The sequence below is a fragment of the Oncorhynchus mykiss genome, chromosome 8, assembly GCF_057628025.1.
Source record: "Oncorhynchus mykiss isolate SJ-2025 chromosome 8, ASM5762802v1, whole genome shotgun sequence".
NCBI lineage: Eukaryota > Metazoa > Chordata > Actinopteri > Salmoniformes > Salmonidae > Oncorhynchus > Oncorhynchus mykiss.
The window spans coordinates 65310716-65323899 of record NC_143029.1 but is presented as its reverse complement, the minus strand read 5'-3'; positions in this window follow the sequence as shown (position 1 = coordinate 65323899).

Here is a 13184-nt window from a genome sequence, read left to right as displayed (position 1 = left end):
GTCACTTTCCAGAATATTTCATAATACGCCAATGGCAACTTAACCTCCATGTTCCAAATTCATTTTTATTTGTGTTTTCGCGTAGGGTCACTTGAATGATGGTGGAAGGGCAGTGGTGGTAATAGAGGAGGGTAGAAGCATATCCATTGGCACTGAACTAAGTTCCCAGCAGCCCTCAGCCCTGCGCTGTGAGTCATTCATCTTGAACAGGAACATAGCTGATCATTGAGTCACCGTGGGTTACACCCCTCCAACATAGCCCCAGTCCAGTCACACAACCAGTTTTCTCTCTTTAACAGACTGATGCACTACAACAGGCTCCTCTTGCTCAGTCACACGCCCAAGCTACCCCACTCCATGTTGAAGAACGTTAATGGCCTTTCCGTGTACTCATAAGCTACCGTATCATTCAATATTGTATTCTGAGTGTATTTAATGGAAAGCCAGGAAGTAATACTACACCACACACTGCATGTGTGTAATGCAAATGCAAAACAGGTTCCTGAATAATCAGACACATGATTGTAGGCATGCCATTTCTGATCAAGTCCATTATGTATGAATACCTGCCACTATATGTAAGGATTGCAATATAAATGGCATATTGATGTTGCCTGCATTGACAATTTCAATCTGTAATGCTGCCAACAGTTAGGCCTACAGGTACTGAGCTGTTTCATTTAGAGCCTCTTTGCTATAGCAATTGCAGTTATTACCTGGACTCAATACATATCTCATTGCAATGTGTATGGACACATATCAGGCTTGAATCACATTATGATTTCCATCTGAATATACAAAGAGAGAAAAATTAAGCAAACAACACAAAACCTAACATGAGCGTCCCGCCCTGTCACACACTCAGTTTTAATGGCGAACCACAGTTTGAGGAAAGAAAATCTTAAGCAGTTTGCAAGAATATGCTAAATTGCTCTTTGGATGTCCCTGTCAAGATGCAGCTATCGAGTCATTACATCATCCACTAACCATGCTTGGTCATAAGGTCACAAGGTGCCTTCATATAAAACAATGAATTGTAGTTTTGATTTTGACGGATAGTTTTTTTACTTGGATAACACCAACAGGTCTTTTCTTTAACATCCTGTGGCTCTTTAACATCCTGTGGAGCAATAGAGCACCTGACCCACAAGACATTGAAACAATGCCTTCCTGAACTAAGTTTCTCACATGATGGCTGTGGCTATTCCAGTAAGAAGCTGGCATCATTCGCTTCTTTTCCATTTCACAGACCTCAAGGAATTAAGGATGTAGAGAAATGTAATGAAGTGATTAAGGGTGTGGATAATGGTTGATAAATGTGATTTTAGGCCACTAACTGTCGCTCCTATTCATTTTTGTCTTTAGTTTTACTGACAATATTGTGTGCCAAAATTATGACACTTCTGTCATATAAATCTCGAGACATTTTCTAGACCTTTGTAAAAACCCATTTAACAGATGTAATACATTTAAGTTGAATACAACATTTGGATAGACGTATAAGCAGTAAAGCGTGAGAACATTTTATTCCTGTTGGCTTTGATATTCCACGAGGAATTTAGATATTTAAAAATATTAACCCTACAAATAGAGGACAATATGGTTCTTTGTGATATTTTCCCATTTTAAGGATCACATGCTTGTGAATCATCAAGCCTGGTTACCCACTTAACTACAGCTATACATCACGTGTTCCATAGGGGCAGTGTTTTCTGTGCCAAAGAGGTCTGACTATACATTTTCCACTGCTTAGTTGCACTGTGATGTGCTGCACCTGAATGATTCTGGGAACCATTATAGAGTCCTAGCAGAGCTAGGCTGGGTCGAGGACTTAGCACTCCCAAGTAAGTCAGTTCCACCTTTGTGTCACAAGATCTTAGACACAGAGGCTGCATTTACACAGGCAGTCTAATTCTGATATGATCTGAGTAGCCAATAGAACACTTATCGGCAAAAGGTCAGAATTGGTCTGCCTGTGTAGACCCAGCCAGAATCATTATGTGGCCACGGCTATAACCTGGTGCACTGTAGGGTTTGATACCAACCTGCAACAGGAGTCAACGTCAAACGTAATTTATCATTTACATGCCAGGTTTTTAAGGTTTTAATATTGATTTGAATTATTATCATGAGAGTTATAGTAGATATGATGTCAACATATTCAATTTTTTCCAACATCAAGGGTGTGCAGGTAGGCACCACGAATATCATTTGGCTGTGTGTCTGGGGCTGATCTCCTGTACGTCCCTGTAATGAGGACTGACTTGAGGAAGAGTAGTGCACTCTGGCTAACGTTACCCCGAGGAACTTTGTCACTCATTATGCATTGACAATAAAGATGAAACAATTAACTGCCTATGCGGGATTGGAACTCTCATGAACACCCAAATGAATGAATGCATTTTTTACATACAACTGTTTGCCAGGGATACATTCTGAAGACAAATAAGTATCATACACTACTTCACTGTGATAAGTGGACAATAAGGTCCCCGACAGCTGGCTCCTAAGGCACTCAGACAGGAAACATGGCATGGTTCGCTTTACAATGAGCCAGGTAGTGCTAATGAAAACCAGGTAGTATGTTATTCCACCCTCTACTCCTCCACTGACACATTAGGAAGTATAACCTATCCCAGTGAGCCTAGTTCACCTAACCTATCTGCCACACAGTAGGTCAGAGATGTCACTGTTCAGAAGCTTATTGGTAATAAGCTTTCCTTGCCTGAGAAACGATGCTTCAAACCAATAACAATTCCTCAGTGGAAAATGTGCTAATATAAAGATGGTTTTGCAGTGATTGCTGCAAGATTATCCATATAGTAGCAAGTATCCCAGTATATAGTTTATGCAGTTCTGGTTATAGCCCTTCAAAGTGCCGCTGTGTACGTCCCAAATGGCACCTATATTTCCTATTTAGTGCCTTACTTTTAACCAGAGCCCTATGGACCCTAGTAAAAAAAATGGTACACTATAAAGGAAAGGGTGGACATGCCTCAAATCAGAGAGGCCATCTCAGGTCATTAGACATGTCCCTGAGATACACTTCTAAATTTGTCATCTTTAAGCACCTCAAAGCCATACGGTCTCTAATTCATGTCTATTCAGAAAGTCTCAGTCAGTCGCCGCTTGATCCCCGTTCCAAACCACACAATGAATCATGGGGGGAAATGAGTGAGAGGAGAGTGGAGGACAGAAACCGACATTCAATCTGGAGAACGGTTTGGGGCTGAGAATCAGAGAGATAATTAACTGTAGTACTGGAGGCACGGTTCAGCGAGGATCCTGGAACAATAAACTGGAGCTGTCAGATGAGCATGGTGGTCCGACAAAAATCACATTTGAATTCATCTCAGGTTTTTGGGAGAACCTCCAGTATCCTGTGAGGGTATCAGACTATGAATGATAAATACTGTTTGTGGGTCTTTAAAACAAGCTTTATTTTCATTCAAATTTTGTTGGAACCAAAAATACATGTATATTTATTATTCATAAGATAATTACTTACTTAGGCTACTACTGTATCGGATACATTTACTTCAATGGAATCTGCTGGTTCCATACTATACCACTTCAAGGCTTTCAATAAATGGTCTATTCTATGTAGATAATGTAGAAATAACATCAAACTGTACAAGACCACAATATTCCATTATTTTCACATATAATACACAGTGCCTTCAGAAAGTATTTACACCCCTGGACTTTTTCCACATCTTGTTGTGTGATTAAAATGTATTTAATTCAAAACAAAATTCAACGATCTACACAAAATACTCTGTAATGTCAAAATGTAAGAAAAATATTTGACAAATGTTAGAATTTATGAAAAATAAAACACTAATATATCTTGATTATGTTCAACCCCCTGAGTCAATACATGTTAGAATCACCTTTGGCAGCAGTTACAGCTAAGAGTCTTTTGGGGTAAATCCCTAAGAGCTTTGCACACCTGGATTGTACAATATTATTTACAAAATTATTCAAGCTCTATCAAGTTGATTGTTGATCATTGCTAGGCAGCCGTTCTCAAGTCTTGCCATAACTGTAACTAGGCCAATCAGGGACATTCAATGTCTTGGTAAGCAACTCCAGTGTAGATTTGGCCTTGTGTTTTAGGTTATTATCCTGCTGAAAGTTGAATTTGTCTCCCAGTGTCTGTTGAAAAGCACACAGAACCAGGTTTTCCTATAGGATTTTGCCTGTGCTTAGCTCTATTCCATTTCTCTTTATCCTAAAAAAAGCTCCCTAGTATTACATGATGCAGCCACCACCATGCTTGAAAATATGAAGAGTGGTACTCAGTGACGTGATGTGTTGGATTTTCCACAAACATAACTCTTTTATTCAGAACAGAAAGTTCATTTCTTTGCCACATATTTTGCAGTTTTACTTTAGTGCCTTCTTGCAAATAGGATGCTTCTTTTTGAATAGTTTTATTCTGTACAGGCTTCCTTCTTTTCACTCCTCAGTTTTCTCCTATCACAGTAACTGTAACTGTTTTAAGGTCACCGTTGGCCTCATGGTGAATTCCCTGAGTGGTTTCCTTCCTCTCCGGCAACTGAGTTAGGAAGGGAGCCTGTATCTTTGTAACTGGGTGTATTGATACACCATCAAAAGTGCCTATGCCGCTCTGATCTTGCCTATGCCGCTCTGTACCATCACTCATTCATATATCTTTATGTACATATTCTTTATCCCTTTACACTTGTGTGTATAAGGTAGTAGTTTTGGAATTGTTTGTTAGATTACTCGTTGGTTATTACTGCATTGTCAGAACTAGAAGCACAAGCATTTCGCTACACTCGCATTAACATCTGCTAACCGGGGGCCTCCCGGGTGGCACAGTGGTGCAGTACAGCGCCAGCTGTGCCATCAGAGTTCCTGGGTTCGCGCCCAGGCCGGGAGGTCCGTGGGGCGACGCACAATTGGCCTAGCGTCGTCCGGGTTAGGGAGGGCTTGGTCGGTAGGGATGTCCTTGTCTCATCGTGCACCAGCGACTCCTGTGGCGGGCGCAGTGCGTGCTAACCAAGGTTGCCAGGTGCACGGTGTTTCCTCCGACACATTGATGCGGCGGGCTTCCGGGTTGGATGCGCGCTGTGTTAAGAAGCAGTGCGGCTGGTTGGGTTGTGTATCGGAGGACGCATGACTTTCAACCTTCGTCTCTCCCGAGCCCGTACGGGAGTTGTAGCGATGAGACAAGATAGTTGCTACTACAACAATTGGATACCACGAAATTGGGGAGAAAAAGAGGTAAAAATTTTTAAAAAAATAAAAAACATCTGCTAACCATGTGTATGTGACTTGATTTGATTTGATAACTGATTTGATAACTTCATCACGCTCAAAAGGATATTCAATGTCTGCTCTTTTATTTATTTTTACCTATCTACCAAAACATTGGAAAACCCTCCCTGGACATTGTGGTTGAGTTTGTGTTTGAAATTCACTGCTCGAAAGATGAGGTACATCTTCAAATAAAAATTTTGCAGGAATCTCCTTGCGAATGATTTTGCCGAAGATTGTATCTCTAGTCATACAAAAATTATGTTAAACACTATTTTTGCAAACAAAGTAAGTCCATGCAACTTATTAAGTGAATTGTTAAGCACATTTTTACTCCTAAACATATTTACGCTTTCCATAAGAAAGGGGCTGAATACTTATTAACTTATAACAACTTAGCTTTTCATATTATTGAATTAATTTGTGAACATTTCTAAAAACAAAATTCCACTTTGACATTATGGGGTATTGTGTGTAGTCCACTGAAACAAAATCTCAATGTGATACATTTTAAATTCAGGCTGTAACACAACAAAATGTGGAAGAAATCAAGGGGTGTGAATACTTTCTGAAGGCACTGTATCTACAGAATATTTACATTCTAAGAGTATGGATTCTTTGTAATCGTGACTGAACGTATCGTCTCATTTATTTGAAAAACAACAAGAACCTTCTGTTAAAATGTTTAGCGTTTACTTTCTATGTGCAAGTTGGTTCTTTTTTTGCCATTTTCCGAAGTCAACAGAGGATACTGCAAATTAGCTGTAAACCTAAATCCATGCTTACACTCTTTCAATCAATGTGTTCACAATTCATCACAAAGATGGGAAGCTAGGCGTTATTGGGTAATGTCCAAAGCCAGGGACATTAGTGGAGAGAGACAGTCGGAATGGCCTGGCTCTCCAGATGGTTCTCCTTCAACACTGGGCTTTGTGCCAGCTTAACCAAAGTCATCAGAATCACAAAGGAAAGAAAGCAGGCGAGAGAGGATATTCAATAGACAGTTTTTAGGTCAAATGTAGTATACCTTTAATGTACACATCATTGGTTTGTTCACCTTGCTAGGTTGAGGTTGAGATGTTCAGCTGCAGAGACCAGTCTACGCAATTCAGCTGGTTAAACAATGGGAAAAAGACACTTGTCAATGGACCAAGTGATTAATCATTTTAACCAACAGGTGATACTACTAACCAACACACTTAAACAAATATGGCCCATAGACTCTCTGGAGCTATGATAGTTGATCAATGGAGCTATAATGTCATGTTGAGAATCACAATCTTGCCATTTAATTTAATGAACAGATCGTTATGATGAACGGTCTCTACTGTACAGCCAGTCAAGGCAGGGCGTTCCAGCCTGAGGTCGGTCTCTGTGCTCCTTATAAAAGTAGGCCAATGTCTGAGGGTTCAACTGAGGTAGGGCCTATGACTAACTAACGAACTGAGGATGCACAGCTCGACAGCTCCACACACCATCTGGTCATTATCTGGCCATTATCAGTGAGAGTGATGACCCCAGGGCCCAGATGTCTGCCATGCCAAACCCAGACCAGACCAGAACAGACCTGAGGAGGTTAGGGTCTGGGACTAAGTGTGGGAAAACAACATGGCTGTATCATCCCAGCCGTACTCCACTCTGCTCTGCATGGTCCGGGGCATGGACAGTGGCCACAACAATAGTCTAATTACAATGTAGCCTACACCAGCCAGCCATAAAGAGTCTGCCTGCCCCAGGAACATGACTCATGGTTTAAGCCTTTCTGCCTGTGACATGGCGAAAGGAAATCAGATCCAGATGCCGACAGATATCCATAAACCAATGGTGGCCGGCTCACACGACACCCAGCCCACTCCTCTACACTGAACAATCTGCCCCACCAACAATGGACTCAAGTGCATCCCAAGTGTTCACCTGAGAGGCTTGGTATGCCCTTTTGATTTTTGTTGTTGTTGCTTAATATTGTATATTCCGAAGATAATTCTAATTTAGAGGTTTATTCCAATTTGAAATGTCACTGATCTGGGTCGAGTGCATGTATAAAAGATGATCTGGGATGAATGCATTCTAATTTGGTGACGATAATTGCAGTACAATTCCAGGAAGAGAGATTGCCCAACTGAGTCATGACAATAGATTTGTTCCGGATACATCTCCATTGACGTAATAACATTTGCCAACAAGGGAACAAAAGTTTTTTTTTTATCTAGTCACACTGGCTGGTCTCATCCAAGACAGAACACGCACATTAAATATGTAGGATTTTAATTTCAGCCAGTTTGCTACAGCAGGAAAATAATCCTGCAGCAACAGGAAATATGAATGATTATGTGGATTACAATTAATGGATATTTTTCTAGGGGTTGATCCATTTTTTGGGGAAAATCATGTCTGAAATGTCGAAGTGGAAATTACAAATTTCAGAAGCCTTTTCAAACCTAAGATGCACTAGAACTTTTACATTTCCTGCATTGCATGAAAGTTATCCTTCAACAGGGTAAACAAATAAGATCCTACATCTGTACAAGATATCTTGACTGGGTCTGTCTCTGTGTTCTGGACATTGTCATCCTTGAAATTGGACCATTTCATCTCTATTGTCATATTGGATATTCATTTAGTGCTGTGAGACTTTCATCTTCATTTTAATCATCATCTTCCAGCTTTCTTTGTACACAATGATCTTGGGAAAAATGACATTGAACAACACAAAGACTTCCACAGACTGACTGATAGTACTGCAATCATTAAATGAACTATTTCAGATCTATTGTGTAGAGCATATTCAATGCAGAGGCACATCGGTGTACAATGATGCACCCTTTTGTTAAAACAGAATGAGACTTATTTTTCTAAAGTTCATGGCAGAATTCTTTACCCACGCGGTATGTGTAAATGCACGATTTGAGAGCCTCCATAAAATATAAAGTATAACGGGGGAAGCGAGGAGGAAACAAAGCACAATGCTAGGCTGTATTCCATAAATACTCATAGAATAAATATTGTCTTCAAAAGGTATGTCCACTTATCTCTTGACATTTATTTGGTAGAGTATTACTTTCCAATGGAATCTATTAAAAAAGAAAAGCACATAAATTAACAAGATATGAGGGATGAATCATGAACCACAGAGTGGTTTTGACATTTGCACTGAATGGTAGCGAACAAAGTGATTCGTCTTTATACTTCTATTGACAAGGCATATAAGCAATTTATCTTCCCGTGGTGGACAAAATTAAAGGTGTAACATGCAGAAATTGCGCCGCCATTTTGTTCTGGGTGAGAGTGTCTGCTAAATGTGAACATTTAATACCCTGCATTTCTGATGCAGTTCATTACTTTTTCTGAGTTGCCTAAATCATTGTATTTATGAAGCACAACATTTTTCTTATCTAGATATGTGTGCATAATGCCTTAGATCCAACCTTGCAATTTTGTCATATAGCAAAATGCTCATAAACAAATGTAAAAAGTATATGATAACAATTTTTAGCTTTTGACTAAGTCACCACAAACTACAAACTACATCTATACAGGCCTAATACAATATCAGAAAAATAAGAACATCAGCTATTTTGACATTTGCAAATAAAACACAGGAGACTGCTACATCTGTTAACTTAAGTTGAATGTATCTTAGTAGTTAAGTACTATATTAACAAAATAAGACAACAATGGCTTATCCCCATTTGAAACCTGACATCCATGTGTAGGCCAAAAACAAGTAATGCATTACAATGGAGCTAGTATTCTGTCAGCCAAGGAGTCAAGGGTAAATGGATCCAAGTGTAATGTCATTGACCCATGCCATTGCTTGCGCAGCCTGGTCTTTTCAGCTTGACATGTGCCCTCATGTGAATAATGGTGTTTGCATTTTCCCCACATTCTTCTTTTAGACTATAACTCGTCACATAATAGAATATATATATCAGTAGGGCGTGACTCAAACAAATGACACCTTATTTATTGTTATCATCACCATATTGTTGAAACTTGTCCACTCAGTTTAGCTGCTAATTCCTGACATCAGTAGTAAAGTAGAATATGTCCTTTGTGTATATGGCAAACAAAGCATTATTTTTTTTATAGCTGATAGTGAAGCAAATACTACAAAGGTGAGTATTGTAAACACAACGTTTAATTTAATGACTCAGATTAAACATGGATTAATGGATTCATTTCTTCCACTGGACTAGCCTGAAAACAACCACAGCAACAGTACATATGTACTGCCCCTAAAATGTCTCTACACACCACAGAATGTTCGTTTGTGCAATGTTTACACATAATTCTTAGCTATATATTAGCATAGACAGCTACAGCAAATTAAAAAATGATATCAAATCTATTTTGATGACAAAGATACTCGCACCCTCAATACAAAAAAAATAAAGAGTCTTAGTGGGCCTTGTGGACTGCAGTTGTACACATCTGCTGGAGCACACAAGCCTCTGTTTAAGTGTTTCCATATTGCCAGCCTGCCTTGAAGTTTGAGTTTACATTTGACCTCTGCCTTACAATTCGCATACTATATATTAAAACGTCAACTTTTCTGTGTGTACACTCACTCAGACAATGTAAACTCAAGCAGCCCAATTTTGTTTACAGCCAGTGAAGTTGTTTATTGAGTACGTCTGAACATAAGAGACTGTTGGGATTCTGATAAAGAGCAGCAATGTCACTGTGTATCCATATAGTTCATTCATTTACAAGTAGTGAAGCCAAGCTGAACGCCAATGAACTCTTAATTAGTGGGACTAAGTGAGATACAGAGGGATGCAGATGTGGATGGTAGACTAGACTGAATAGAAGGGGGAAGGAATGCCTTACTTGTATTGCACCACTCTAACTTGAAAACTGAATATCTGATGCTGGCGCTGGCAGCCAGTCACCCATTGGCATTCTACTTCAGAGCAACCTAATGTTACCCACTGAAGTGAAATTAGGCCACCCGTAACCACATTTGCTTGATCTTCTAGCAGCTACTCTGGGCTTAGTTTGAAGCTTCAAAGAGACGTCGGAGGCATAAGCGCAGATTAATCTCTAATTGGGAACAGGATCGATTGGGACCGTGCTAGTCCCGTAACAGTCTGATCTTTGGCTCTGACACTATTTTATTGTTATCATGATTTCATTTCACAAGCAGTAGGGCCTCCAAATGACACATTAGAAATTCCTTTTGCAAAAAATAGATGCTGCTGGGTGCAAGGGCCCCATCGCAGGGCATCACATAGGATCAGTATTACAACTGTCACAGTAGCACCGTGGCAACAGAACCTCCCTGCTAGTCTGATCAATTTAACACTTCATTCTGTCAAGCTGTTACTAAAAACAGCAATACTAACAATCCTCCTTATAACATAATCCATAATAATGTTGATGAGATGCATAAAGTATATCACAGAAGTCCCTGAGCATAGGGGATAAAGCATTAATGCACTGTTTAATTTATTTGAATAAAGACAGCTGAAACCAGAGACATGTGTTTTGTGTTTATTTCATAACATTTAGACATATCCCACAGTGGTGGCAGATAGATCATATCATCGCCACAGAAAAATAGATTTTCTCTTTTCTCACTTTTACAAAATAACATTTGAACAAAGAACGCAGTTGTCTGAGCAGTAGTCCTTCTCTAGGATGGGCTAGGCTAACAGACTGTCGCCAAATCTCCCGCCTACGCAGGGTGGGGTCTCTCCGGGGATATGACTCACACCCACACACACACACACGACTTCCTTAGCACTCCCACATGAAAAAGAATTCTGTGATAAACTATGGTATAAATACTAGAATATTCACCTTAGTGTTTATGCAGACTTTTCTGTAGTATTGCGGACAAGACTGTAGCATACAGTAATATTTACAGTTTACTATAGTATAAATATAAAAATCTTCTGCTCTTTTCTATAACCTGCAAGGAAAGCAATATACGATATATACATATCATTGCGGGTTTCTCACTTATGGGTGGCACAAATTGGGAGGGGAATGGGCAGGGTATATGCAAATTAAGCACTGTAGTATATACTATGTTATAAACTGGGTGGTTTGAGCCCTGAATGCTGATTGGCTGACAGCTGTGGTATATCAGACCATATACCACAGGTATGACACATTTTTTTTAATTCAAAGTTTATTTTTAATGCTCTAATGACATTGGTAACCAGTTTAAAATAGCAATAAGGCACCTCTGGTTTTTGTGGTATATGGCCAATATACCACGGCTAAGGGCTGTATCCAGGCATTCTGCGTTGCATTGTGGCTACGAGCAGCCCTTAGCCGTTGTATATTGGCCATATACCACACCTCATCAGGCCTTATTGCCACACCCCCTCATGCCTTAAGTAATTAATGTAGTGTTTTGCTGACTGTAGTGATTTACAGACATTACTGGATTATTTACTGTAGTGTTTTTTTGTGGTCTGTAGTATACTGTAGTATTTACTATAGTATTCTATGTCCCGCTTTAAATGACATTCAGCTTAAAAGGCTTCATAAAGCCTTCATAAGCACTACATAAATACGCTACAAATCATCTATAACTGTATGTCATGCTGTATAAAGGGTTCATAAATGTGCCATTAATGTGTGACAATCACCAATGTCAAATGTGACATAACCCACTATGTCAAATATGATATAAACATGTGCTTTATAAAGGATGATAGTAATGTTAGTTATAAAGTAATGTTAGTCACATTACGCATAATCTCGTTCCCAGACACTTCTGCCCAAATGCGCGTAACGTCTGGTGGACCAACCCATGAAATTTGGCTGTCATTAGTTAGGTTTAGGTTTATAATCACATTTTAAGAAGATAAATTGTGGAAATGGGCAAGGTTAAGCCAGAATTATGACTTTTTGACTGTGTTAAGTAGTAACCGTGACAAATACTTTACTCAGTAAAAGTAATTCCTATAGAATTCTATGGTCACTCCCCCTAAGGACAACTTTGAATGGTTGATATCCCAGGTTACATGTACTGTGTGTGCAATAGCCTGGGGACAACGTTACACCAAGAAACACTTACCTTGATGAAAGCCCCCAACCTAAAGAAATTGAAAGTGTCTTTCTTCTGGAACCAAGTTACATGTTCCTCAGTACACAAACACGCACGCAACAACAACGAGCCATACCGCACGATGCTGGGCCTAGTCACATTGACCCACTCCCCTGCTGAAAGATCAGCAACAAAATGTTGGCACCATTGTAACAGGTTATAATCAAGCCCTGGTCTCCAGGCCCTGCTGGTGTGGTAGTCTCAAGTTGGACTACCCCAAATCATCTTGTTTCTGACACACACACACACACACACACACACACACACACACACACACACACACACACATAAAACACAAGCTTTGCAGGTCCATCACCCATTTAAATACCACTCACACCCGACAGTAATCTGTGGATCATGAGAACCTTCATAAATCAGCAGAAAGTTAATAACCAATTTATTGACGCTTTATGTAGTGTCCTGTAATACTTTGTTTAATGTGAGACACCTTCAGTCATTCATAATACATCCATAAAGACTCTATATCGCTTGATGCTGTACTTCATAAAAAGTCAGAACCCGTTGGTCATTTATAGCACATACTGTACATAATGCCTTGTATCATATGAGGCTGTACTTACTATAAAGTCAGACCCCTTTGGTCGTTCATAACACATACAAAGAGGCTGAATGATGTAAACACAAATGTATTAACACTAACAGCTAAAAAAAATAAACATTAAAGACATGTTCCAACTATGCATTTCCTTTTATTTGTATGTTTTTAAAAATATACAAACACACAAAGTTTTAAAAAGTTCAGCAATGCAATGACATTGAACATTACACAGGGCTGTGAATAATATAGCTTGTCCCTGAGCCGGCGGATTAATGG